This window comes from Galleria mellonella, unplaced genomic scaffold (assembly GCF_026898425.1).
Source record: "Galleria mellonella isolate WM207_F2 unplaced genomic scaffold, CSIRO_AGI_GalMel_v1 utg21, whole genome shotgun sequence".
In the NCBI taxonomy this organism is placed as follows: Eukaryota; Metazoa; Arthropoda; class Insecta; order Lepidoptera; family Pyralidae; genus Galleria; species Galleria mellonella.
The window spans coordinates 250671-276896 of record NW_026442037.1 but is presented as its reverse complement, the minus strand read 5'-3'; the positions used below and the strand labels follow the sequence as shown (position 1 = coordinate 276896).

At 32.1% G+C, this 26226-nt stretch overlaps 1 protein-coding gene across 1 annotated transcript in view; it reads left to right on the top strand.

The window, feature by feature from the left end:
- The window catches only part of LOC113513068 (uncharacterized), a 230629-nt gene that overhangs the window by 79900 nt on the left and 124503 nt on the right, over positions 1 to 26226 (top strand). The window contains exon 2 of the mRNA XM_052894337.1: positions 1248 to 1278. The gene's annotated coding sequence lies outside the window, so the exon portion shown is untranslated. The remainder of the gene's footprint in view (positions 1 to 1247; positions 1279 to 26226) is intronic.

Below are 26226 nucleotides of genomic sequence, written 5' to 3'. Positions count from 1 at the left end.
CCACTTATCAGGCTATTTCTCTGCTCAATTCTCTGATTGCTCAGCAGCCAGATATTGATGTATTTAATGACAAAATAGATATACTTTTAAAATGTAATACAAAATTTTTAAGTTTGTAAAATAAACCTATGGCTCACTACACGTTTTGGGAGACTGTAAGTGTAGTGAGTAATTTATAAATAAATAAATAAATGGATACGAGTAGGAAATTGGAAAATCTGTATTTTTGTGTCTATGTTACGCGATTACATCACCAATATTTTTATCGATTTTGATAGTTCTTTATTTAATCGATAGGGATTATAGAGAGATTAATACCACGTTGATCACATATTGAAAATGCTGTTTTTCTATCTGCAGCGAAATCCTGACGGTTACCAAGCAAAACATTAAATATATTTTTGTTCTACGCACACGAATTAGCAAATTACAAATTAATTAAGAATTATTTTGAAACTATTTTTTATTTAAAACCAGTATGTCTATGAAAATTCTTTCATAAGGTGTGTGCTATCACAATTGAAGTTATTATGTCTGAAAGTTGCATGTACTTGCAATGTACAATTTATTGTATATTAAATTAAATTTAAATAAAAATCAATTTCCGACTGTATGTAAGCGCATCACTACGGAACGTCTGCACCTATCAGACTAATTATTTTTTTGTTGTATTCACAATTCTCACGACAAGGTTTGTATGAAATAAAAATTTTAAAAAAATGTATGGAAAATTAAAAAAAATCTTCATACAAAAAGTGAGAGAGTGAGTGAGGGAGCCTATGTTCAGCAGTAATCACATAATGGCTGAGATGACGATGATAATGACGATACGTGAGAGGAAAGATTTAAATGAATGAATGAATAAATACACCCACATAAAGCGGGGACGAGCAATTAGTCATTCATAAATAAATACAATTTTGGGAACGACAAAACACAATTTATCCGATAAATAGGAACACAAAAGACTCTAATGTATCTCATCTCATCTGTATTTAATACAATCGATATCTCCCAAGTTATTTTCTATGTAATGAATTAATCAACAAAAGGTCCCGTAATTTCACATCGCCGCTGATGATAATAAACTTGTCCAATTTACATGCAAATAAATTGTAACAGATTGAGACGAGAGAGCGAGCGTTTTGCCACAAATTACTTCGTTTGTATCTCCCAACGGTCACTTTGATTTAGTTATGCCACTTGTTATGTAAAATATGCTTAATTCAATTTCTGTTTGCTTTCAGATGATGTTCGGCAAATCAATGTGTTGTTATTGTAAGTATAATCTTAACTTATATGGATTTCTATTTTCTGTTTTCTTCTCACAATATAATGTGGGCCATTTCAAATACACGCCTACAAACATTTAAATGGCCCGCAACGCACAACCTACTCTTGTATTGCAAGGGAGCTGTCTATTTATTTATCTCCCTAACAGTAAAAAAATATTTGCCTACTTAACAATAACAGAAATATATTTATTTGTTTAAAAAATTAATAAACTCACGAATTTAAATAATGATGGGGGTTCTTTTTAACAAACTTCAAAACGAATCAAGTTCTTAGTTCACTTGTATTTTTTATGTGTTATCTCATAACACCGTCAATTGTCAACCGATATGGATTTTTTTTTTATTTTTTTTTATCTAAAAGCACATGCAGATTAGTCCCGATTAGAAATTTTATTAAAATCGGTTCAGTAATTTTTTGTGTAATATAATTATTTAATGAGTGAAAATGAATTAGCGACACGCCTGCACTATCAGTATACACTGGCAAACCTACTGGCATATACGAGACACCTGTGAGGAATGAAAGGTGAGGTTTAAGCAGATCCGTTAGCGAAGCCGTTGGGGCTTGGTGAATTTCGAAAAGAACCCGGGTCCCCAACATTACGGCGAGGTGAGGGATGCCGTGGTGGTTTTAGCCGGTAAGAGTCCGGCAGTAGCCATACACCCCGGGGCGTATGAGTCCCGCAAATCGCATTTCCCCACGATAAAAAACAGTCCGTTAGCCAAACTAGAACCGCAGCAACGCTGCCGTATGTCGTAGCCGAGGAACACGTGGTGGTTTTGGCCGGTAAGAGTCCGGCAGTACCTACATGGCTCCTCCGGGGTGTATGAGTCTGCATAAGGATTTCCTCACGTTCGCCAGTTAGCCAATTGTGGCGTATTCGACAAGAATTAACCATAACGGTTTTCAGGAAGAACCACGTAGGGATCAACTGTATATTGCTAGCATTGGGGCTTTTAAAAAAGCAATTCAATTCAATTTATTCGATAATAATATTACATTGTTTTGAATATGATAACATTTTTAGACTGTACAAGTGCAAAATTACAAACATACAACAATTTTACATATTAACAATGTCACACACAAATAATTAGTCTGAATTAATATGAATAACAATGTCAGTGAAAAATCAAGTATAAATTAATTTATTTAGTAATTACATTTTTCCAACAGAAGGGCATTGAGTATTATTTTTAAAATTCTTCAATTTTGGACAATTTTCACAGCAATTGGTAATCTGTTATACAACTTACTTCCCTGAAATTGCACTCCATGTACAACTACGTATAATTATGGTTGTAGGTCGCTCATAATGTCTTTAAGTCTAGAACTTGTACGCAATTCCCTTTCTTGTGTCGTTTCGTTTGTAAATATAAAGCATTTATAAAATGTTCCCATCGTTGTGAACATGACACTCCACGTACCTACATACATTTAGCCGAGCATTTTAGAATTCAACGTGGCAGTGGGCGAGATTACTCCCGTCATTCGTTTATTAATTTGTTTATTTATATTAATGTGGAGTGGAGTGTGGCTATAAGGACAAAGGAAGACCTGTAAAAATATGGATAGACTGTAAAAGATGATATAGCAAGAATAAGAGTGAATGTGGAAATGATAGCGAATAGAGAAGAATAGAAGAGAAAAACATATTACGCCGACTCCAAATAATAATTGGGATAAAGGGAAGAAGATGATGACATATTAACAAATTCTGTAACATCTAACGGAAAATACAAGGATTCTTTATATTATATTATGTAAAGGTTGTTCACGAAGGTAATCCTTCATGAGCCATTCAAAGGCCGTAGTTAGTTAGTTAGTCCACTGTTACCGTTTTAGTGAACGTATCATTCGAATTGCTGCCGTTTTGTGGTGTATTAGTAGGGTTGGCAACGTGTGCGTAATATTCCTGTTATAGGTGTCCATAGGCTACGGTAATGCCATTTACCATCAGACGGGCCGTATGCTTGTTTGTCACTATAATAGTAGCATCATATCAGCCTTAACTGTCCACTGCTAAACACAAGCCTCCTCCTATTGGGATTTGGTTTTGCCAGTAGTTGCTACGCTTGGCAGGCGGATTGGTAACCGCAGTTAGGTTTTGGAGGTATTTTAAGAGGGATGCTGCTATCCATTCCTTATTCTCCATTAACCGCTTCTTATGACGCCCTCGGGAAAGGAAGGAGTGACCTATTCTGTGCCGGGACCACATTAGGAATATACGAGAACATAGTAGTATAGAAAAGTATAATTCAGTTCAACATAACTTCTCTAACTTAGCATCTAGTGTAGGTGAACCTAGTTCGCTTCTTTTAGTTCGCTTCTTTTTCTTCAATTACTTTGTTATTATTTAAAAGAGTTTACGAGTCGCCCTAATTAAACCTGGTTAAATTGTTATTGTCATTTCTTTTTGTAGATCAATGAGTTATGTATCTAATCATTTTTTTCCAATTGCACGTCAACTGTACTAATGTAGGTTTAGAAATTCCATCAGTACCCGGTAATCTTTAACAGATCGTTAAATAACTATTAACATTCCTAACAAACGCCACAAATTGCTTCTGTCGATAATATTGCCAAATTGAATAACCATATAGACCTCGAAATGTAAAGCGCCAAACACAAGCCCAAGAGGTTTAAGTGGTACTAAAAATCCATAATTTTTAAATGTATTTGCATGCAAATTAAATAAAATTCAATATGACAAAACTAATGTGTTTTTGAATGGATTTTTTAAATTTATTAGCTTAAAATTGGACTTAATTAAGTCGTCTAAAATAGCTATTCTCTGAAATCTTTTCAATATTTCAAGGAAAAATAGCTGTAACCAAATAGCTCAAAACCGGGCACAGTGTGGTCATCTACGTCATGCATTACTAGTTTTTATTGACTACTTAACACTCCCCGAAATTCTTTCAATATAAACAATATATAAATTCAAATAATTATTTCAAAGTTAAAATATAAATGTCTAAGCTGTATATTGTAGTATGAATTTCTTTTTTGCCTAATAAAAAATGGGCATCCTTCGAAATATGTTTATTATGACGAATAAGTTACCTCAAGCATTTAAAATCGGATATGAAAAACTTGTATATGTCATACAAACCAAATTTTCTTGTAATGTAATGAAAGATGATCATGCCCCGAAATCCTTTCAATAAAAAGAGCAAACAACCTCGTACAATTAGCCCAAAACCGGACACAATATAATTGTTTACTCTGCGAATTGCAGCGCGAATTTTCTCCGCCTAATGAAAAATGTTTCCAGACTTTGTCTCCGTTCTTTATTGCCCAAGTTCTGCGGTTGGTGGCACTTAAATTATTTTAACTGCTACCGCTTCTGCGCGCCTTGCGGTTATCGTCTACTCACCGTGATTAATGCACGGTTGCTCTGGCTTTGAGGGATTTACACGAGAATTCGCATTCTCATGATGGTGTTGCGGAATCGTAACCATTGCCGATCAAATCGGTCTGTTCTGGCTCTGTTCTGTCAAATGTTATAATAATTATGCTTTTGCCATCTGGTTTCCTGATTTCATTGCGTTGAAAATTATTTTATTTCTCCCCTTTTTTATTATTATATGACTTTGATAGAGAGCCATTTTTATTAAAAATAAAATTTGTGATTTGTTATTGTTCAACTACGTTAACTCTAAAATGCCTCAGTATTTATCAGTGCAATATTAATATAATACTATTATTTCATGTTTGATTATATAAAAATGTTGATTCTTACAGAGTACTCTATCCAGTAACACAAAAAGGCTTTTAATGTATACTTGTAGAAAGTAATGTTTTTTTTTTTTTTAATATTGTTAAATATTGTACTGAAATAATTTAGTGACGTACATAGACATTACAACACCTAACAATAAAAGCAAAATAAAATAAACAAATTAACAATAAAATAGGTATTATCTTGCGGAAGCCCATATCACTGGTTAATTGATTAGAATTTATTTAATTTCCCTACCATTAGTATGTGTGTGTTTAACAACACTCGAAGATTGACTACCACTATTAATTACTACCAGAAGTTCCACAACCTTCCACATTAGCAATCAATCTCTGACTGTCATTTTGTTTACATTTTTTTGCTACTGGTAAGACCTGTTATGGTACTTCTAATATTAGAATGTGTCTCTTAAATCAACTTCAACGTTCTATTCATTTCACTGATGGCATCTAATGCTGCACCATTGCCTTCATTTATTTAGTGGACATTCAGAATAGATGTTACTACTTACATAGATTTACGTCTTTTAACGAAACCCTGACTACATTAGCAAGCTCATTTGCTGTTTTGCTGAAATTAATGGCTATAAACATTTTATAGCGTTGTTCTTCCGAACTCGAATGTAGAAGTTTGTAGTTGCAACAAGGTTCCGATCAGAGATATAAGTTTAGCAAAACGGCCTCTCAAAAAGTTTGAAAGGGTTAATATATATTAAGACTTCAGTGCCTATGTAACATTATATACGTAACTGTATTTCTTATTTCTGACTTATGTTTATATTTTTATAGTAATTTGCTATGAAAAATTCGGAGGTATCGTTTCTCTTTATTTAACTTTTCCCTGTTATTAATAAGACTTTTACTAAAATTAATACTTGTGTTAGATTTTATATTTTTAAATCTTTTTAATCAATGATTTCGTTAGGATATATTTTGGTATCCGATATATATTTTAAGTAGATATTTTGAAGACATGTTATATTACGGTAAATTAGGTATTTACAGAGCTATTTAAAATATATAAAAGACAATCTAGCAAATTAGACGTTACCAATTTATTATTGTGGTCATACTTAGAAAGCTTTTGTAGAAATATGAATATTTTTTTTCCTATTCATGTTGAAGATTGTTGGCATTTGATGGAGTTTGGAATTTATCTTACTGAGGAAGTAGTACAAGTAGGTTCTAAAATATAAATATGAAATAAAATTCTATCGATTTAATTGATTCAACAAACTATGTTTATGTCTACAAAGTTTACAAGACACACCCACTGTGACACACATACACTAACTGTATGTTTAGCTTTTCCATTTACATAGTGTACCTCTTTGTTTCCTATTCTTCACAAACTGTAACAATTTTAATGACAGCAATAAACGACATAGTAACGTGATGGTTGAAATAGTGCTGGCTGAGATGCATGGAGCTATTACTGCCAAAGTTTGACGTACACGTAACTTTAATTTGGACAGTGTTGTTGTTGTTGTAAGCATTATCTTTGTTATAAATTATATGATCCCGTTTGTTCTCTTTACTGAAAATCGGGACTGTTTGTATAGTTGAATTCTTTTTTATCTGCGTGGTAACTTTGTTACTTCTGAATTGTTTTTAATAATTCTTATTACAATCGATGAGGCTTATTTAGTTTGTTTTATTTTGGATTTTTATGATTATTTTTTTATGGAAAAAAGCATTTTAGGTTATGTATAGTCTCTTGTCTTGAAAATACTGTTAAAAATTGATATCTTGGATGATAAGAATATTTTTTTTTATAATTTCGCACAGATTTTGTTATTGCCTTTTTATCTATTTTATGCAATTAACTTAATTAACAAACTTATAATAACAATAATATTATTATTTATGCCCTATTAGCTTATCTATTAATATTTTAGGATGTGAAGTAAAAAATTTATGAAATGCAAATTAAAAATGAAAAAACAAACACATAAAATTGGACTAGATTGTTAAATAAATGCAATAAGAAGAGATAAGAGACGAGCGCGTCGCTTAATTTGAAAAGCTTTTTAAAATGGCCACCATAATATTTTTTCTAAAGGACCGCGGATTCGTTTGTTATCTCCCAAACAGATTTTAATTAAAGCCCACTAACTATCAGATGGAAACGGGGCCTTTGTAGAAAAATACGACCGCCGTAAAATTCCTTTCTTTTATTCTTAAAAACATAAACAATAATCTCTCTTTAACTTATGTAAATATAGTAAAATTAAATGTTTCATCGTAAAAATCTCTGCCGGGTTAGTATTCGTATAAGCGGGTCGAAATTAAATTTTTACTCTGTGCAATTCGTCGGGTCCCATATAATGTTTCGTATTTTAATAAAACGGAATTGCTTAGGACGGCTGTAAAATTTGAAGACCTCCAAATTAATGTATGGAAGTTATTTAGACCTACGGATTTATGTGCAGAAGAAGGTAATGCTTATGTTTTTATTTGGATAGCTACATGTTTCTATGGGAAAAATATTCAATCTTACTGTTAAAGCATCTCGTCATGAGGATCTTAATTATTTTAATTTCACCCTGCAAATAACAAAACAAAAGTACCTATATATTTGCAGGGACCACCAACAAACAAGGTAACTTCAGTCCATGTAATAAAGACAAAGACTGTTAGTACTATACTTTTTTGTTAATAGAACTATGACTTGTAATTTACGGACTCGCCATTCTGTCGGTTGGAGGCGAGAACACCAACAATTAGTGCGTTCTTTGTTCAGTTTACAGAAAGTGAAGACATTTTGATACAATGTCGAAAATGTTCACTTGAACAAGAAAAAATTTTTTTACCCTACTACCCAAAACGTGTTTTTAACGGGTTTTTATTAAGAGCACTTTGTAAATACCAAAACAGTTCAAGATATATCGATCATAAATTATTATTATTCTTGTTTTATTAAAGTTAATTGTAACTAAATGATTCAAGTTAGTTTGATTTGATGAAAATATTTAGATTAAATTGATATTATACCTTTTTCTTCATAAATTTAAAACTCATATTATTGTATTTGTTTTTTATAACGTGAAATAACGCACATATGGGCGAGAGAAAAAAAACTGCACAGACTTCATATACTTCGTTTTGGACAAGAAAAAACCTTCCCACTTTAATGAGTTTCTATAATATTGGTGTCTACCTTCTACTCTGCAAGAAATAATATTTAAACATTATTTTCCTATTCCTTTTTTTCTCGATTGAGATGATTTGTTCTACTGTATTGGAATCTATCCAAACCTTATTAGGTATTCATAATAATTTCAAAGGCAATGTAAAAATTTATTCGCAATAAAAAAATCAATCCAGACCCTAGAGACAAACGCGGTACTTTAAAACATTGTGAAAAAAGCGTTGGAAAGTTACCGCAACTAGACGTATAGGGAAAGTTTTATAAAAACTTGTGGAGAGAATGATAAACACTTGCGGCGGTGCATCTGAAATGAAATAGCGCTGCAGCGGCTGCACGGGCAGTACGTCAGTGGAGTTTTATTCTTTTTTTATTGCGAAACCTGGTATTAGTGCTTACCAGAGATTGCTTCATTAATTTTTACAGCTCGCTTTATGTATTCAGGGAGTCGTATTCCTAAACTGTGGCTGGCTCGATTCAACTATGTAGCTAATTTGTGGCTTCCACTATGACTATTATAAGTTTTAGAAGCTTACCTAAAATTGGGAAATGTTAAGGTTTCTGATACTTAATTCCTCATGGTTTGTGAAATGTGAATGACTAGTTTTTACCCGTTACTTTGTATGCATGAATTTTAGAAGTAAGAAAAGTAATGAATTTGACCACTTTTATATACTTCATATAAATGATAAAATATACACTAGGTGCAGTAGTTTCTGCGTGCGTGATGGAACAAACATAGAGATAGACAGACAGACAATATTTTTTAATATTATTTTTTTTAGTTTACTGGTCTTATTAAGACCCTCTATATTCTTTACTCTTTATTGTACACAAAACATAATGTTAATCACAATTCGTTTTAAACATAATGTACAAAGGCGAGCTTATCTCTAATAAGAGATTTCTTCCATCAAACCTATATCTTTTTTTTTTCTTAAATTTCAATGTATAGGCATTGTTTAATTACAATTTTATCATATCAGTAAGATAACAAAGTCCATGGGATGGAAGTTTTGTCAAAGATTTTTCGATATATCATATTTTTAATAACATGTTGTTGTAATAAAAATATACAGTTGAACATAATAAGGAGGAGGTTCTCCTTTTTTGAAGTCGGTTAAAAACGTGTTTATATTAGCGTAACAAATGACTAAATAAACTGTAGAACGAGTTAATCGGAACAACTACCTCAAAGTCTGTATTATTTTAATGATTATTTTTTGTTTTTGTCTGTCATTTTTAATCTGTTATTTCTTTATCTGTCGATTTTTCCGTAGTCGTATCAACTTTTCCAAATTTTTTTATGTAGAAATCCCAAATCGAAATTTAGTCAATTCAGGCTCTTTTGTGTTTACATAAGGCAACATTGGTAGGTACGCAAAGTGCACGTAGATGCGATATCTATTTAAATACAGGTCTGTGTTTGTTCTAGTACAAAGTAAACTCAATGTTACTATTTTGCGGGTAGTTCGCAAACAACCTTTAATTTAATAAGGGAACGCGCGGGCTCGTTCGGTTTCTGTTTGTCACCGTCGGGATTTGTATGTAATACATTATGTATGACGGAACATAATTAACTTCTCTAGTTGTGGACTACTCTCTGGTTATGAAACTACTTACACGGTTAAATTAATGGTATATTAATACAGTTTTTAGGGTTCCGTACCTCTAAAAGAATTATAGCCTTATAGGATCACTTCGTTGTCCGTCCGTCCGCTCGTCCGTCTGTCAAAATACTTTTTCTTAGGAACGCATGGAGGTATCAACTCGAAATTAATATCATATATTCAGGTCTGCAATCTCTTAAAATAGTGAAAAAATCAAGCTAATCTAAATTGAAGCAATCAAAAGATACGGCCGTTTATGTTCTATTTACATCGTATATTTTAACATTCGTAAAGGGAATCAAAACCTATAAGGTACTTCTCGTTGACCTAGAATCATGAAATTTGACAAGTACCAATGTCATACAGCACAAGTAAAGAAAAAAATCCAAAAACTGTAAATTTGCAGTTATCTCACAAAAAAAAATTAAACTTGATAATTATGTACGGAGCCTTCATTGCGCAAGTCCAACTCGCACTTGACCGGCTTTTTTTAAATTCTTAATAAATTATTTCAATTTATTCATTCTAAAAACATTTATATTATTAGTAAGTGTGCATTAATAGTTCGTCTCCCAACGCACCACATCGAAGCAGCGTACCCAAGATACTGGTTAAGATGCCAAATTAGCAGGGCAAATGTATTTTTTTAATTTATGGAGCAAAATGTACTTGTTACTAAGTCGTATAATAAGATTAAAAAAGACTACCATAACTTTGGAGCTAAAAGAATAAAGTTTGGATATTGTATATAAATTATGTTAGGATCATAAAACTTCGACTTGCTATGAAGATGCAACGACGATTTTCAGTTCATAATGTATGAATTAAGCGCTTTAATAAAATAACTTATTATTGGTGCAAAACAAGCAAGCAATGTCGTCAAACTCAGTTAAACCAATAAAGTCAAAAATAATAAAGTCCTGGTAGATCAGTGGTATTTAAACTTCTAAACTATTGTTATAAAAAGAAAAAAATCTATTTATGTAATAAATAAAATCAAAGATTACTTTAACCAGAAAATCCTTTAATTAATAGAAAGCTATATTATTAGCTATAAAAAAGATGGGTTATATTTAAAAAAAAAACCGTGTAATGCAAGGATGGGGTGCTAATTCACTTTTGGTAGCTTTTTTGGTAATTTCCAAGACCAGAATGTTCTCAATCGCCTGTATTTTTTTTTTCGAGAACCGATAGAATATGTTGAACTCCCGCACTGGCATTGAGCAATCTGCAGTCAATTTAAGAGTGGTATAATTATATTATGGTTTAGAGAATTAAAATTTCTGTTGTTTTCGACGACATACTTCTTTTTATATAATTTTCAATCTCACTAGTAGTTTGGATCCTGTATAATAAATTGCTGTGTGGTCCACGCATAGAAGGTTTATTCCTTTCCTGTGGGTATCGTAAAAGGTGTCTAAGGGAACTTAATGGTCTATGGATAGGCAAAAATGGATGGGCTCTTTTAAAACATCACCAAAGCTTAACTGGTAGTTGCCAACTCGTCTGCCAACCATAGCAACTACTGGCAAAACACCCAACAGGGGAGGCTATGTTCAGCAATAAACAATTAATAGCATTTTAAAAGCATGTTAGTGATTCCGAAGTATAATATGAACAATGAACGGATAAAAATTCACAACTGAATTCTGAAATGCAGACACTAAATAGAAAAAAAAATGAACGTTATCCAAACATTCCGTGCGTTCTATTTTATTAGCTATGTTTTTTAATCTACGGAGCAGCATCGGAAACACGGGCAAACATTCCGTTTTATTTTTGTCCATACCTTATCTCCGTACAGGGGCTTAATTACAGTGCCATTATTGCAGAATTGTTTCCACAATTGTTGAGAAAAATTTGCATATAATGAAATATTTTTCTAAAAAATTGGAATTGAATAGTGTTTTAGTCCCTATGTAAAAAATCGATGTTATCAGTATGGCTTTATGGCATTGTAGTTAAGAAACTGGTAGATTGGTTTCAGTGCTGTTTTTTTGATGGCTGCTTTAATTAGGATTGTTTGTATGAATATTTAATCTATACTTATAATAAATCTGTTGAGAGGTCAATGCTATACATGAAATATATTTCCAAAATAATTATCAGGTGATTAGTGATGATACTGTGCCAAAAATGCAATCAGTAAAATTTTTGTCTGTCTACCTGTATGATCGTTATAGAAACAAAAACTACTCGACGTATTTTAACGAAACTTGGTACAATTATTCTTCATACTCCAAGGCAGGTTATAGTATACTTTTCATCACGCTACGATCAATAGGAGAAGAGCAGTGAAGGGAAATGTTGAGAAAACTGGAGAAGTTACTCCATTTTTAAGCTTCCGTCGCGTGTGCTGCTTTAATGGCCATTGTTTAAAATGTAAAAATGTCCACCCGTGCGACGAATTTACTGGGTACGGAGGAATAACACCTGAGTCCTCAGAAATGGCAACGCATGGAGGGTATCATGGGCGAAACAGTATACTCTCTTATGTCCATGGTACTGCTCATGCCTATAGGCGGCGGTTACCACTTTCCATCAGGTTGTCAGCTTGTTTGCCATTCTAAGTTGTATATAAAAAAAAAAAACTTCATGCCATCATTTGTAATGTTTAATTTTCTAGTTTTATAATCGATAATGGCTCCATTTTAATTCAGTTTTAGTTCGTGAATTATTGGTAATAGTCATCTAGTAATGGTCATTCTAAAATTGTAATGACAGACACAGTCCCACTAATTTGGACGCGATAAGCTCTAATAGTGAAGTGCCGAGTCAGACTTTTTATTGTTCGAGTGTTTTGATACTCGTTAAATTGTAATAAAAAAATAAATGTTTATTACATTTAATATTTTTCCTTTGGTAATTATGAAAAAAAAAATGCTACGTACAATATTAGAAACAATGGCAGAAACGCGAGTAGGTATTCGAGTATTTTTTTATGATGCTTAGCCGATCCTGAATAATGAAAAATAAAAGTAAAAATGGAAAAAAACAAGCTGACGGTCCACCTGATAGAATCTTATAATCGTTGCCTATACCTTGCCTATACATCATGGAGGGAGAGATGGACAAAATGCACTGTGATGCCCTTGGTACTTAATTAATTATTAGTACATTAATGCTTTACCATTTCTGAGAACTGGCGTTATCCTGTATCTGAAATCTGTACATTAAGTACTCGATACTACTAGATATTCGAGTCGGTACTCGATTCAGCCTAATTCGGAACGTCACTAGGTCTAAGTCTTCTGTCGCTCGGCACATTCGTCATTGTCTAGTAAATCCTTATCAGCTGACGGCGTCGACAGAGCATTTTCTCGGATCACGTACTATTTTCCATTTTATTGAACTTTATTTTACACTTGTATACCTAATACCTACTCAACAAAGATGAAATAGATTAACAAGCCACAGACTGCATTAAAATTTACCTACAAGATAAGGTACACTGTTCAAATTAAATTACGTATATAAATGAATAGAAATAAACATTTATCTTCATACCACAGAAAAACTGAACTTATTTACGCGTTTTATTACAAAACCGTGTCTAACGTGTATGTTTAAACAAAACCAAGATAATGGCATTAAAAATAAAACGTGTTTAAAAGTAATAAATTTTTCTAAATATTTTATTAAAATAGGTGTTATTAAAATACGGAAGTCCATATCAGTGGTAATTTAAACAAAATAATTATAATCAAATAATCATATATTTTTTTTTATAATATTTTATAGATATTGGCATATAAAATTACAAAATATAAACACCGTTATATTGACAAAAGCAAATACAATCACGTATATCAAGTTTTATTAAATATATACATTATATTTGTGATGTTTTATATACAAACCCTATAGATACTTTCTCCTTTCGGCTTCTCAAGGTTGACTGAAAGATAGATAGATAGATACTCTTTATTGTTTCCTCCAAAAGATTACAATAGTAAACTTATTATAAATATAAACAAATACGATAGATATTAAATAAGTATACTTTATTTGTATTATACAATATAGGAAATAAGCAAGACAATTTACAAACACAACGATACAATTGTATAAGTACAGTAAGGCGGTCTTATTGCTGAGAGTAATCTTTTCTAGACAACCTTAAGGTAATGGTAGATAGAAGAAGATATTTCTTCCAGAGATAAGATCATTTGTGTATATTTTCGTTATAACCTGATATCTACATCAAAAGTGATTGTACAAAAGTATTTAAATAAATAAATACTGGTTAGATAAACGCTTTAAATATTTTTCTACTTAGACCGTTATTTGCTAAAGAAAAAGAACTTCGTCATTATTATAATCCTATTAGTCATTAACTGTCTACTAAACATAGGTTTTCTCCATAGAAGGAGCAATTTTGCCAGTGATTGTCACGTTTGGCAGGCGAGTTAGCAACCGCTAAGTTAGGCTTTGGTAGATTGGGACGCTACTGCCAAACTCTCAACCACTAAGGTCCTTTAGTTGTCTCTTACGACAGCCACGAGAATGGAAGGGATGTCTTATTCTTGCAAATAATTGCTTAAAAGGTGCCCATGCAATGTACATAGAAACTACAATGTAAACAAAAAATACTTTGTGCCAATTTAATCCTTGTGAATTGCTCTTAATTTGAATACTTTAAAATATGTCAATAGAATTATATGAAGTGTACGCAACACAAATAGGATTATCTTAAGTATTTTATAATTATTTAAATTGTTTTCGTTTGTTCTCCACGGACAAGTTGGCGAAATACGTTTCAAACACAATTAAACTTAGCTTCTTTGTTCTTACAATATTTATTGTAAACCCTTGCTTAGCGATCCCAAAGGATTTCAAAGTCGACAAAGGATTTTTTACAACTCCACGGAGTTGGCGAAGTCATTTGCGTTTCAATTTGACGCGACTTTGTACTGTTTTTAATTGAATATTTTAACGAAATTAAACAACCCTTCGGTAAGTACTCTTTTGGTGGTATAGTGTTTTTTGTACGGTACGGGAAGATATATTTTTTGTTTTATTTTTTTAGCATTTTGCGTAATATTGTTTTGATGTAGGAAACTACGGAATAATTTGTCGTTAAGATCTTTGTGTATATGTTTGTGGTAGGTCTAGTAATGCGCCCCGGCTTTTCGCAAGATTAATTAGTATTATATATTAACTTCAATATGTATAATATTTAGTTATAATTTTCCTGGTAATTTTTTTTTTATAATTTCATTATTTTTATTTTCGTAAAGAATGCTACATTTTTATTTTTTAATAAAAAAAAACTACGTTACTCGCTGATAATGTAGCTTTCTTTGGGTGAAATTATTTTAAAGTCGGTTTAGTAGTTTTACATTACAAATAAACAAACTAACTAATATACAAAAACCTAATCTCGCTTTTTTAAATATTAGTATAGATAGATAATCTCACTCGGTGATCAGATTGAATATTTTGTATGAATTTTCCTTCGAGTTTGTAAAATGCTAGTTGTTGTTACGATAACCGCTTACCATCAGGTGGGCCGTATGCATGATTGTCACCTCAGTGGTCTAAAAAATGGATGTTATATTGATTGCACAATTTTACCTACTATTGAAACTGTTCGCTAAGAATGTGATATTAATATTTTTAAATATACTATTGTTTCTCGATACCAAATTATTGTTAGTCTTTAATACTTTTACCAACTGAAAAATAGATTTTTGATAGTTTTACAATAATAAATAATATCGGTATCTACTTTTGTATATTTTCCATAAAAAAATTATAAATATATAATAGAGCGAATAAATAATTAACACTGACATACCTAAATAACATAATAAAATCATGCAAATAAAATTAATATTAAGGACCCAACATTAACATGCCTATGTAGGGTAAAACATTTTGGGCGAAACCAATTATTTTGATTTATAAACTAATCTGCTCAACCGATATTGATAGTATTTCTATAGAACGAATCTGAAAGTATATCCTTTCAGATAAAAAAAAAACTCTTTCCAACTCGATTTATAAATGACGGAGTTCTCTCGTAAACAAATGTAAAAACAACCGAATTAAGAATCCCTTCTTTTTTGAAGTCGGTTGATAATAAAATTAAGAGCGTTCATAACTTTAGCTTGACGAAGTGTGGCAACGTCGCAACTATCTGTTCAATTCAAAAACAATTTAAGAATTTTCAATATTTCCGACTGATTTACATATTATTTAAAACATTATCTACCAATGAACTGAGACGTTGAAAAATGTTCAGTTGTTTTATAAAAAATTATAAATAATTGTGACGTTGTGAACATTTGTCGTTTTCGTTATGATGTCACTCCCAATAATGTATTTGTTTTCTTGATCGAGTTTCATTAGTAGTAGTTAGTGTCCTAAAACTCGCGTGACGCGTGACTGTTCCGTTTCAGCGGCATGTATTGAATGAAATTAATTGTTATCTATCTATATACGAGTGTTATTCACTCCCTTTCTCTATGAAATATTTAATTTTTCGTATGATACAAAGTTGTAAACTTACAAGTTTGCAAAACTCCAATAATATACTAAAGTGTGGCAACACTCCAAATGTTTCTTTTTTAATCTTACTATTTTTCAACCAACTACAAAAAGGAAGGTTATTCTCAGTTTGTTTGTATTTAGTTTTTTGTATGTTACCTCATAATTTTGACAGTTTTAAGTCGATTAGGAAAATTATTTCTGCATATGAAAGGATATACTTTAAGACTGGTCCTGTAGGCATTTTATCGAATATAGGCATAAGTTAAATATTTAATTATATAATAATATATATCTCACCAGAGGGAGATTTTGTACATAAGTCGTTTGCTTGGGTACCTCTATCCCATTCGTTTTTCAACCGTAAAGCAGTTGTGTTTGCATGGCTGTGTTTCGGTTTAAAGGGTGGGATATGGCGTGAATTTACAGGCACCGGAGTCCTCAGGAATGGCAACGCAGGGGGCGAAACAGTATACTCTGTTAAGTCCATGGTACTGCTCATGTTTATAGGCGACGGTTACCACTTTCCATCAGGTGGGCCGTCAGCTTGTTTGTCTTTCTAAGTTGTATAAAAAAAAAAAATCTGTATACTAAAAAAATATATCTGTCTATAAATAACATATACATTATTTATTATTATTTATTATTGTTATTTTTTTCTTCTTATGTTTTAATGTTTAAAGAAACGGCTGCTCACGTAATCCTGGAATGTGAGGCTGTGGCCCATCAACGTTTAGAAATCCTCGGAACGGTGAGGTCGCTCCGTGAGGCCGGTGAAGAACCCAGGAAGCTTCTGCGCTTCTGGGCGGAGCTAGGTTGGCTGTACTAGCCACGACTCATACGCACAACGGCCCAAATGAGAGGCTAAGCGCGGTAAACAGAGTCTTTCTCACATTCCCATTCACATTAATGTTTAAATTGTTGGTGGATTAATAAATAATGCATTATCGTACAAAAAAGAAAAAAAAACAAAATATTAAAATATTGCGTCAATAATAGTCCGAGCCGGTTCACGCAAGGAAAAAATATTTTATTAATCGAGGGAGCACCCTGACGTGGTCTCATATAACCGATAACCCCCATATCTAGATATTGCCCACAAATTACTGTAATTGTTTTAGTGTTATAGTGTTAACGACGGGACCGCACGGCACCGTGGAATTATCTAACCCTCCCCCGCCGTGACGCGAGCTTTGCGTGAATTAAAATTGGAACAGGGTTTTGAGCGATTTTTTTTACACACTCATTTGTATGCTTTTGTACAATTACTTATAATATAGATAAGTTATAACAAAAATGTACTTGTCTTTTAAAGGGATTTCCTCCTGTGAATCTTGAGCACCCGAATAGCGATAGTGTCTATAGGGTACAAACCCTATAGACACTTTCTCAATTTTTTTTTACAACACAGTGAGCAAACGAGCATGCGGCTCACCTGGTGGTAAGTGACTACCGCCGCCCATGATCACCCACAACACTAACGGCATTGCAGGTGTGCTGCCGGCCTTTTAAAAAGGAATATGCTCTTTTCTTGAAGGTTATGTTGTCGTATCGGTTCGGAAAAACTGCTGCTGGAAGTTGATTCCAAAGAGTGGTTGTGCGTGGAAGAAAGTGCCTTGCAAAACGCACGGTGGGGGACCGCCACTCATCCAGAAGGGTGGGATGAAATTTTAGTTTATGGTGGTTGTACGATGGTGAAAATCAGCAGCAGGTATCAATCCGAACAATTCCTCAGAGCACTCCCCATGATAAATTCGATAGAAGATATACAAATATAAAGCATATTATATATGGAACAAAATAATACTATAAATAATAAATATATATATACATGGAATACTATCATATACATATAAGTAACTCAACTGTCAATTGCATTGTAATTTTTTTTTATATTTTTTTTTTATTGAACTTGTAAATTACATAGATAAATACATTTATAAACATTGTGAGCAAGGGTGGACTTCAGAGATCTCTTCCAGTCAACCCAATACAGTGAGAAAGCATGTTAACAGTTTTTGTAGTTATATTTTTGGTATTTATGTTTATATATATTTTTTTTAATTATAATAATAGTTCTGTAATTATTATAATTAACTTATTGCTCGTATTTTGGAAGTAGGAAAATTAATAAAATAGACTTCACCTTTTTTTATTCTACTATTAAGAATCAATCCTAGAATTGCGACACCATTTATGCTTACGTTCGACAAATTTTTAATGTCTGGTGTTTAAAATGCTTAGGTACAGTTATATCTAATTTTGCTCTGAACAATAATGTAGGTATATATTACAATGTATTTATATAATATTATATTTAGATTTAAAATGTATACCATTGTAATCTTTATAATAAGAGGCATCCTTAGGCGGCACGGTAAATTAAGGATGTCCATATCACTTTTTTTCAAGAGAGTTAATGCTTAATTTTGACACTGTCAGTAGTATAAAATCTTATTTAACGTTAGATTGTTATGACCTCGACAAGTAAACCTTCTAAACATTAGGAATAAAACTAGGTATAAGAAATTATTGAAATAATCTTTAGACTTAGTAAGCTACCTAATTTCAGGTATTAAACATTTTCATGGAGTAAGCAACGGAAGTTTTGGACTAACGATAGGTATTACAGCTCGTATTAGGCAGGGCTGTCACAAGAATATATTTATATAATCTAATATTTTTATATAAATGAAGATGTCGATTGAAGATGGCGACCCTAGACGGATATATGTCGACCAAATAAGCGACATACTGAAGAAGAGCCAAATTAAAAATACTCGTAACCGGCGAGCGTGTATGAAAAGATTAATAAATGTGCAGGAAGCGAAAATGGCTTGTTTGAATCGAAGTATTTGGCGTTCTATTGTTTCTGCTGTCCTGACGGGAGACAGATATATACACACACACATATATATGTATGTTTATTGTTATAAATTTTTCTTATGAGTTAATACGACTGTGAAATACTCCTAGTATTTCACAGTCGTACCTCTGACTGTACAAGCATTGTGGTCTCATTGTATCCTAATTTTCTAATGGTAAATATAATTAGATCTTTCTCGACGTCTTCAAACTGGAAGGGACTTAAATATGCAGCAACCCTAACTGTGTAATCCGCTGTTGACTGATTGCCCGTTCGCCTGACTTGAAAATCTTAACGTAGATGTTGTGTGCTACTATAATGCTCCATTATTGCTGTGTTCGACGACCAAGTATTCCTCATAATCTATGTATGGAGCAATTAAGGTAGAATTAGTTTCATTGTAAATTATAACTATTTATTATAGTTTTAGGAATCGTCCTCTTATTATAATCCTAACGAAATTGTAACGATTCAGTCGTTTAAATCCTGAAGTTATTTAGTCGAGATCATGTATAATAATATATAACATTTCAGCCCTTAACTGTCCACTGCTGAACATAAGCTTTCCCCATAATGGGAGTTTTGCCAGTAGTGGTCACGCTTGGCAGGTGGGTTGGCAAAAGCAGTTAGGCTTTTAGGAATGTTTTAAGTTCCTTCAGTCGCCTCTTACGACACCCACAGAAAAAGAAGGGGTGGCCTATTCTATTCCGGGACCACACGGACGGATAATTATACATATAAAGTGATGTCATCTTGAAATACAGTTCCAACAAAAAAAAATCCAACTTTTATGATCTCTTTGTTATGGAACTTGGCTTAACATTTTATTATAACATATACTGAATTTTTGTATTACCTTTTATTATATGAGATCAACAATTAAATTATCCACATGTCAACAATCTCGAAGTAAGTAAACTTTTATTTCCATCTTTTATTGTATTAGGAAATAATGTAAAAAAGAAAGTTCATTGGAATTCAAGTGTTTACAGCTTAATACGTTTTACATTGGCCATATTTAAATAATTCCTTAACCCCTTCACTGCCGAGGGCTTTCAAACGAATGCTCGAACGCTCAAACGCTCGCCACGGCGCAAATCTCAAAATCGCGGATTGTATTGTGTGCGCTGATATTTCAATTCGTTCCCATCCCTGGGGCCCGCTTGAATGCTCCCTTTGTTTCTTCAGTGGAACTATAAAACTAAATGGATGTGCTTGTGGATACAATATTTTATTGCTCTATGAGTTTATGATGCTATCACCTGCCGTCGTCACTCTGTTCGCGGTATTTTTAGGACAGTGAAATGTGAACGCGCTAAACTAGATACATATTATATTTTTTTTTATTTCAGAAGTCGCACCTTAGTTTTGAAATATTATTATTGTTTTTTTCACTGTAATATATGAGATATTACTGTATACATATAAGTACGTACTTTGTTATTTATGTTTTGAAATACAAATTCAAATTATCTTTATATTCGAATAGACTTGTTTACAAACACTTAAATCTTATTGTTAAAAGTTTCGTAAACACACATTATATTTTACTGTAGAAAATAACCAGTTTGTCTAACGTGTAATTAGATCGAGAAAGCTCGACTAGTTTTGGGGTCAATTCGGGACCCTTAATCGTAAGCAGCTGTAACGTGCAGTCAGGCTTGCACTTGCAACTAACTAGTGGAATTTTCTCGACCTAATTACAAGTAAATTAAACCGGCATTTATTACATTACAATATTTTTAAATTGTCATCTTTATAAATGTTCTGTTCGGTTCGGAATGTTGTTACCGGCTGAGAAGAACCGGCAAGCAACTCAACAGTTACACCTTTCAATTTCTGTTAATATTATGTATATTTATCAAAATTATATTTACCGTTCCAATAATAACATTCATGTGGATTGCATATCTGTATTTGTATTCGGACATGAGTGTATATTCTATTATCGAGCGTACTCTGCGTCTGACTGGTGATTAGACGAGCGGATTCGTAATGAATCACTGATGTTTTGTTATTTAAAACAACGATCCTATTCATTCGAACGCCCAAATCCAATTTTGTGTTGACGGTTAAATTCGCCGGCGATACCGCAGTAGATTAAAATGATTTGAGCAGTCCACCAGCAGTAGAGGGTTAGTTACAGTTTACGTTTGCGTCATCTAGTTTAACGTTGATATTCGGTTATTTCGTGAAAGCAATAGGCCGTATTTACCATGGTGGTTATTCAATACCACTATTATCTTTAACTACATAAAAACCATTCGTGCTAATATTTTTTTCTATTTACTATGTTTTCTTTCTATGTTTGACGCGAAACCTCTTTTCATGTAGTCCCGGCATCTGTGTTTAATGTAGGTAGGTATTATTTTCAAGCTAGGTTATTACTCTCGAACCTTCTTGCTACATCTGGGCAGGTTATAGAAGGAATTTATGTACGAGATTAGGTAAGTTGCATTCTAGGGATATTCTCAGCAAATTGCAATGCACGCTGCAGCTGCCACCGAGCATCTCGTTTATAGTCCGGTAACAAGCTAATATCACAATATAGGAATTGCATAGTCTGTTTTGATACAACTTAATGAAAAGGTAACTAAGTTTTGTTGAAATTATCAGAGAAATATTCTCTAAATGAAATTGGTAACGAATCAAAACATTAAAACAATTTATCGATTTTTCTGTTTCTAATCAATATGCTGGTATTAATATTTAAAATTGCTGAAGATTTTGTGTGACATAAATATATATATACCTTTTTTTTATACAATTTAGAATGGCAAACAAGCTGATGGCCCACCTGATGTAAAGCGGTAAGCGTTGCCTATAAACATGAGCAGTACCATGGACATAACAGAGTACCTATTATAAAGATCTATTAATCATGTCACTTCGACGTATATATGTATATAAATTTATTAAGGTAATAAATCTAATTTAAAAACTTGATTAAATTAATGATTAAAAATTTGATTAAATTTAATTTTTTTGTTTCAGCAGGTAAATATTATTTACACAATAAAAATTATCAACTACATAGTTAAAAATATCTTCACATTCCGTACCCGTCTCAAAGGTCCCTATAAAGCTTGTAGCATATATATACATATATATGTATATATTTACTACTAGCTGTACCCTGTGTGCTAAGTTAGGACAACCGACCCGTGTCTCAAATTTTATTCAAATCCGTTCAGTAGTTTTTACGTCAAAGAGTTACAGGCAATCAATCATCAAACGTTGCAAACGTTCATATTTATTACTCGTATATTAATAAGATATACTGCAATGACTAACGTAGCTAGTACTTATTTGTACTCCACACATTTTATAGGATTTTCAACCGTTTGGACCTTTGTTTCTATTGAAAGCCTTGCTTAATATTGATGAGTGTCGTTTCGAAATTAATCGTTGGTGACACTCCTTACATTTTTCAGAACAGCGTGAGAATTACATACTATGTATGTAATATCAAGCATTTCACATATGTATTTATGTTATATTTTTCTTTCAACTTGAAAGAAAAATATAACATAAATACATATGTGAATTGCCCATTTTTATGGGGTATCTCGTCCTCACTGTTTGATACGCTGACGAGATACCCAATATTGGTATTTTGTTAGTTTGTTTGTTATTTTGAGTACTTTGATATTTTCGAGGTACATTAGTGTAGAATTGTATACTGTTAGGACAAGGTTTGTATAAATTAAATATTTGAAAAATTGGAGAATTTGTTTTAAAAAAACGCCCTACGAAAAGTGAGCGAGATGAAAGACAGTAGTTTATTGTGAAGTTAAGATTTATTCCATTTTTTCTATAAGTACACCCGTGCGAAGCCGAGGCGGGCAGCTAGTTGTTAATAAGAATATAAATTTGCCTATCTTAGAGCAAAATTTTACAGAATTGGGAATTGATCATACGCACTTATATTAAAAGAGTTTAAATTAAAAAAATCAATCGTAACAAAATTAATATGAGAATTTGCGATTTCAATTAAAAAAAGAAAAATGAATAACAATTAGCAATTTCTGAAAACTATGTATTCTGAAATACTTTTGATTATAATTTAATTTTTAGTTTTTTTTTAATAGATTAAAAAAAGATAGACTATTGTTCCCTCCAAAAGATCCTGCAGTAGCAAACAGTAAAAAGATATAAAAGAAACTGCCCAATTAAAATACATTTTAAACCTATATTTGAGATAAACAAATAAATCTAAAACTAATTAACATACTTGTATAACATTATAGAGTGATTCTATCATCTATCGATATAAAATTATTCACAGAGAGATTTTAAGTATGGATTTTCTTTTATAATTTTGTGCAGTTGCCGCTTACAGCAAAATATTTTTGCTAAACTTCACCACATGTTTTTAGTATAAAAAATTCCTAGTTAATTAATAATTAATATTATATTTTTATTAGTGTGTACAAAGAAGTATAACTCTCATATTCATGAAAACTTACAACGTCCTACAAACCTATTTTAATTATTCGATTGTTTTGTCACCGTCTTTAAAATTGAGAATTTAGTGCAAAAAATGACAAAACACTTCAATATCTAAAAATAGGTTTATAAGTGATTTGACGTTTTTGTGAATAAGGGGTTAAATAAAAAAGTAGATAAAATTATTCGTGAATAAATAAAGGAAAAATTTACATTTGACAACAGCATAGTGATTTTGTAGATATCAAACTATCTATATACCTTTCAATTTTAATGAAAGTTTTTTTTTAATTAAGTATTTTGTGTATTTACCGCTTGCGGTGAACTTTTTTTTGCTGAACCTCACCGCATGCACCGAACCTCAGCATAAAATTTCCTAATTTAAATTTTCTCTTTGATAGGGAACAGATAAAAGGGGAATTAATAATATCTAAAGGCAACATTATTAAGTGATGCTATCGATATATATTTTAACTCTCGATTTTAATTAAAGTTTTATTTAGTTTTTTTGCAGTTGCCGCTTGCGGGTAACTTTTTTTTGCTGAACCTCACTGCATGTTTTAAGCATTAAATTCTCTAGTTTAAATTCTGTCTTTCATAAATAAAAGAAGAATTAATAATATATAAAGGCCACATTATTGAGTCGATGCTATTGATATAAATTTCAGTTTTCAATTTTCATTTTTGCTCTCGATTTTAATTAAGGTTTTTTTTACGGTTTGGTTTGAAATGAACGTTTTTGCTGAACCTCACCGCATGTTTTCAGTATAATTAAAATTCTCTCTCGATAGGGGATGGGCGAAAGGAAACTATTTTCAGGTCGCCGTCGTATTTTCACTTGATAAGATCTCGACATGATTATTTATGCCAACATTAGGGGAACTAACCCCATCGATATGCCTCTTTATATGCGGTCCTGGTACAGTAAACAACTAAAGTGCTGATGTTTTTTAATGAAAATTAAAATATACTCGACTTTACATAAATGGCGATGTACAAGAACGACACGTCTTTAATTTTTTATTTATTGTATTTTGTTAATATTTAAAGCTTTTGTTTCATATTTTATTAAATCGAATATACTAGATGTATTGGGAATAGATAGTGTTAAGTGAAACAAATCACTTCCTATTTGCAAATTTTCAATTGCTTGTTTTTTTTTTGTTACTCTGCAGATTTGAATATATATTTATAGGAATAACTCATGGCACGTCTGTCTCTGTACGAACTAGTGACAGATTTTGATGGAAAATGAATATTAACAGTACCTAATATCTAGCATTTATTTATTTTTACTTAATATTATAGAGGGAAAGTGAGTTTGGTGTGGTCCCGCCATAGAATAGGCCACCCTTTCCTTTCTCGTGGGTATCGTAAGAGCCGACTAAGGGAAGGTGAGGGATGGGCAGCAGCGTCCCTCTTAACACATCTCTAAAGCCTAACTGCGGTTGCCAACCCGCCAATTGCCAAGCATGGCAACTTCTGGCAAGTCTCTCCAAGAGGAGGCTTATATTCAGCAGTGGACAGTAACAGCTGATATGATGATGATGATGATGAAAGTGAGTTTGATTGATTGTTAGTTTGTTACTGTTTACCGCCTTAATAGCTTGACCAATCTCTATACAATTTGATATATACGTACTGATTGGATATGGGATTGAATAGAGTTGTGGCTAGTTTATCCCTATCAATGAACATAATCCCGCAGTTGAAGCACTAAATAAAAGCTTGTAACAAATTAATAATAATAATAGTTTGTAGTAAATGCATCGATATTATTTTACCATTGAAAATACTCGTAATAATAAAATTGTACAGTGTCTTCAAGTTCCAAACTAAGTGGAGCTTGCATTTGAGTACTAAACAACTGACAGAAATACTTAATTTTTTTTTTTATTTAAATATTTTCGTGTAGCTAGTTGAATTCAAATCTCTTGTGATAAAGTTGCATCTACTAAAATACAGTATACTAATGAATATAAATGAGGACAATTCAATTCGACCGTTAAAATTGAATTCACCGTTGAACGATTTTGCACATAACTGTACACAACCCTAAGAGTTAGATAAGTTTTTCAGTTCATTCGCTAAGTGGGCCGTGAAACAGCGATTTATGGTGTCTTAACGGTGTAGCTGATAGTTATTTCCCATTTAGAAGGAAAACCTGAATGTGTACGGAGCACAACATTCGAATAAACAAAACAAACGGATTCCATGTTTGTTTTTCCGGTTATAGTTGTTTAAAATAACCCATTATCTCTGAGTGATAGGTGTTTTGAAACATATTTATATTGTGTCAATTATTCCTTTTGCAATAAAGATAATCAGTATCTGGAACTATTTCTTTTAAATTCAATAGCTCGAATACTGAGATATAGCGATATAACAGATGGACGGACGAATGGGCGAAGGCAAATCATGATAGTTCCATTTCGAAGCTATCAGTTCGGTGGTATTTTTCTATGTCTGTTACATTCACATATCCGTCAGTTATAAACCGATTTGTTTTTATTTTTTTTTTATATTCGAATGGATATACTTACAGATTAGTTCCATAGACATTTTATCAGAATCAGTTAAGCGTTTTAGTTTTTAAATTGAAGTAACTGGTTATTGTCACA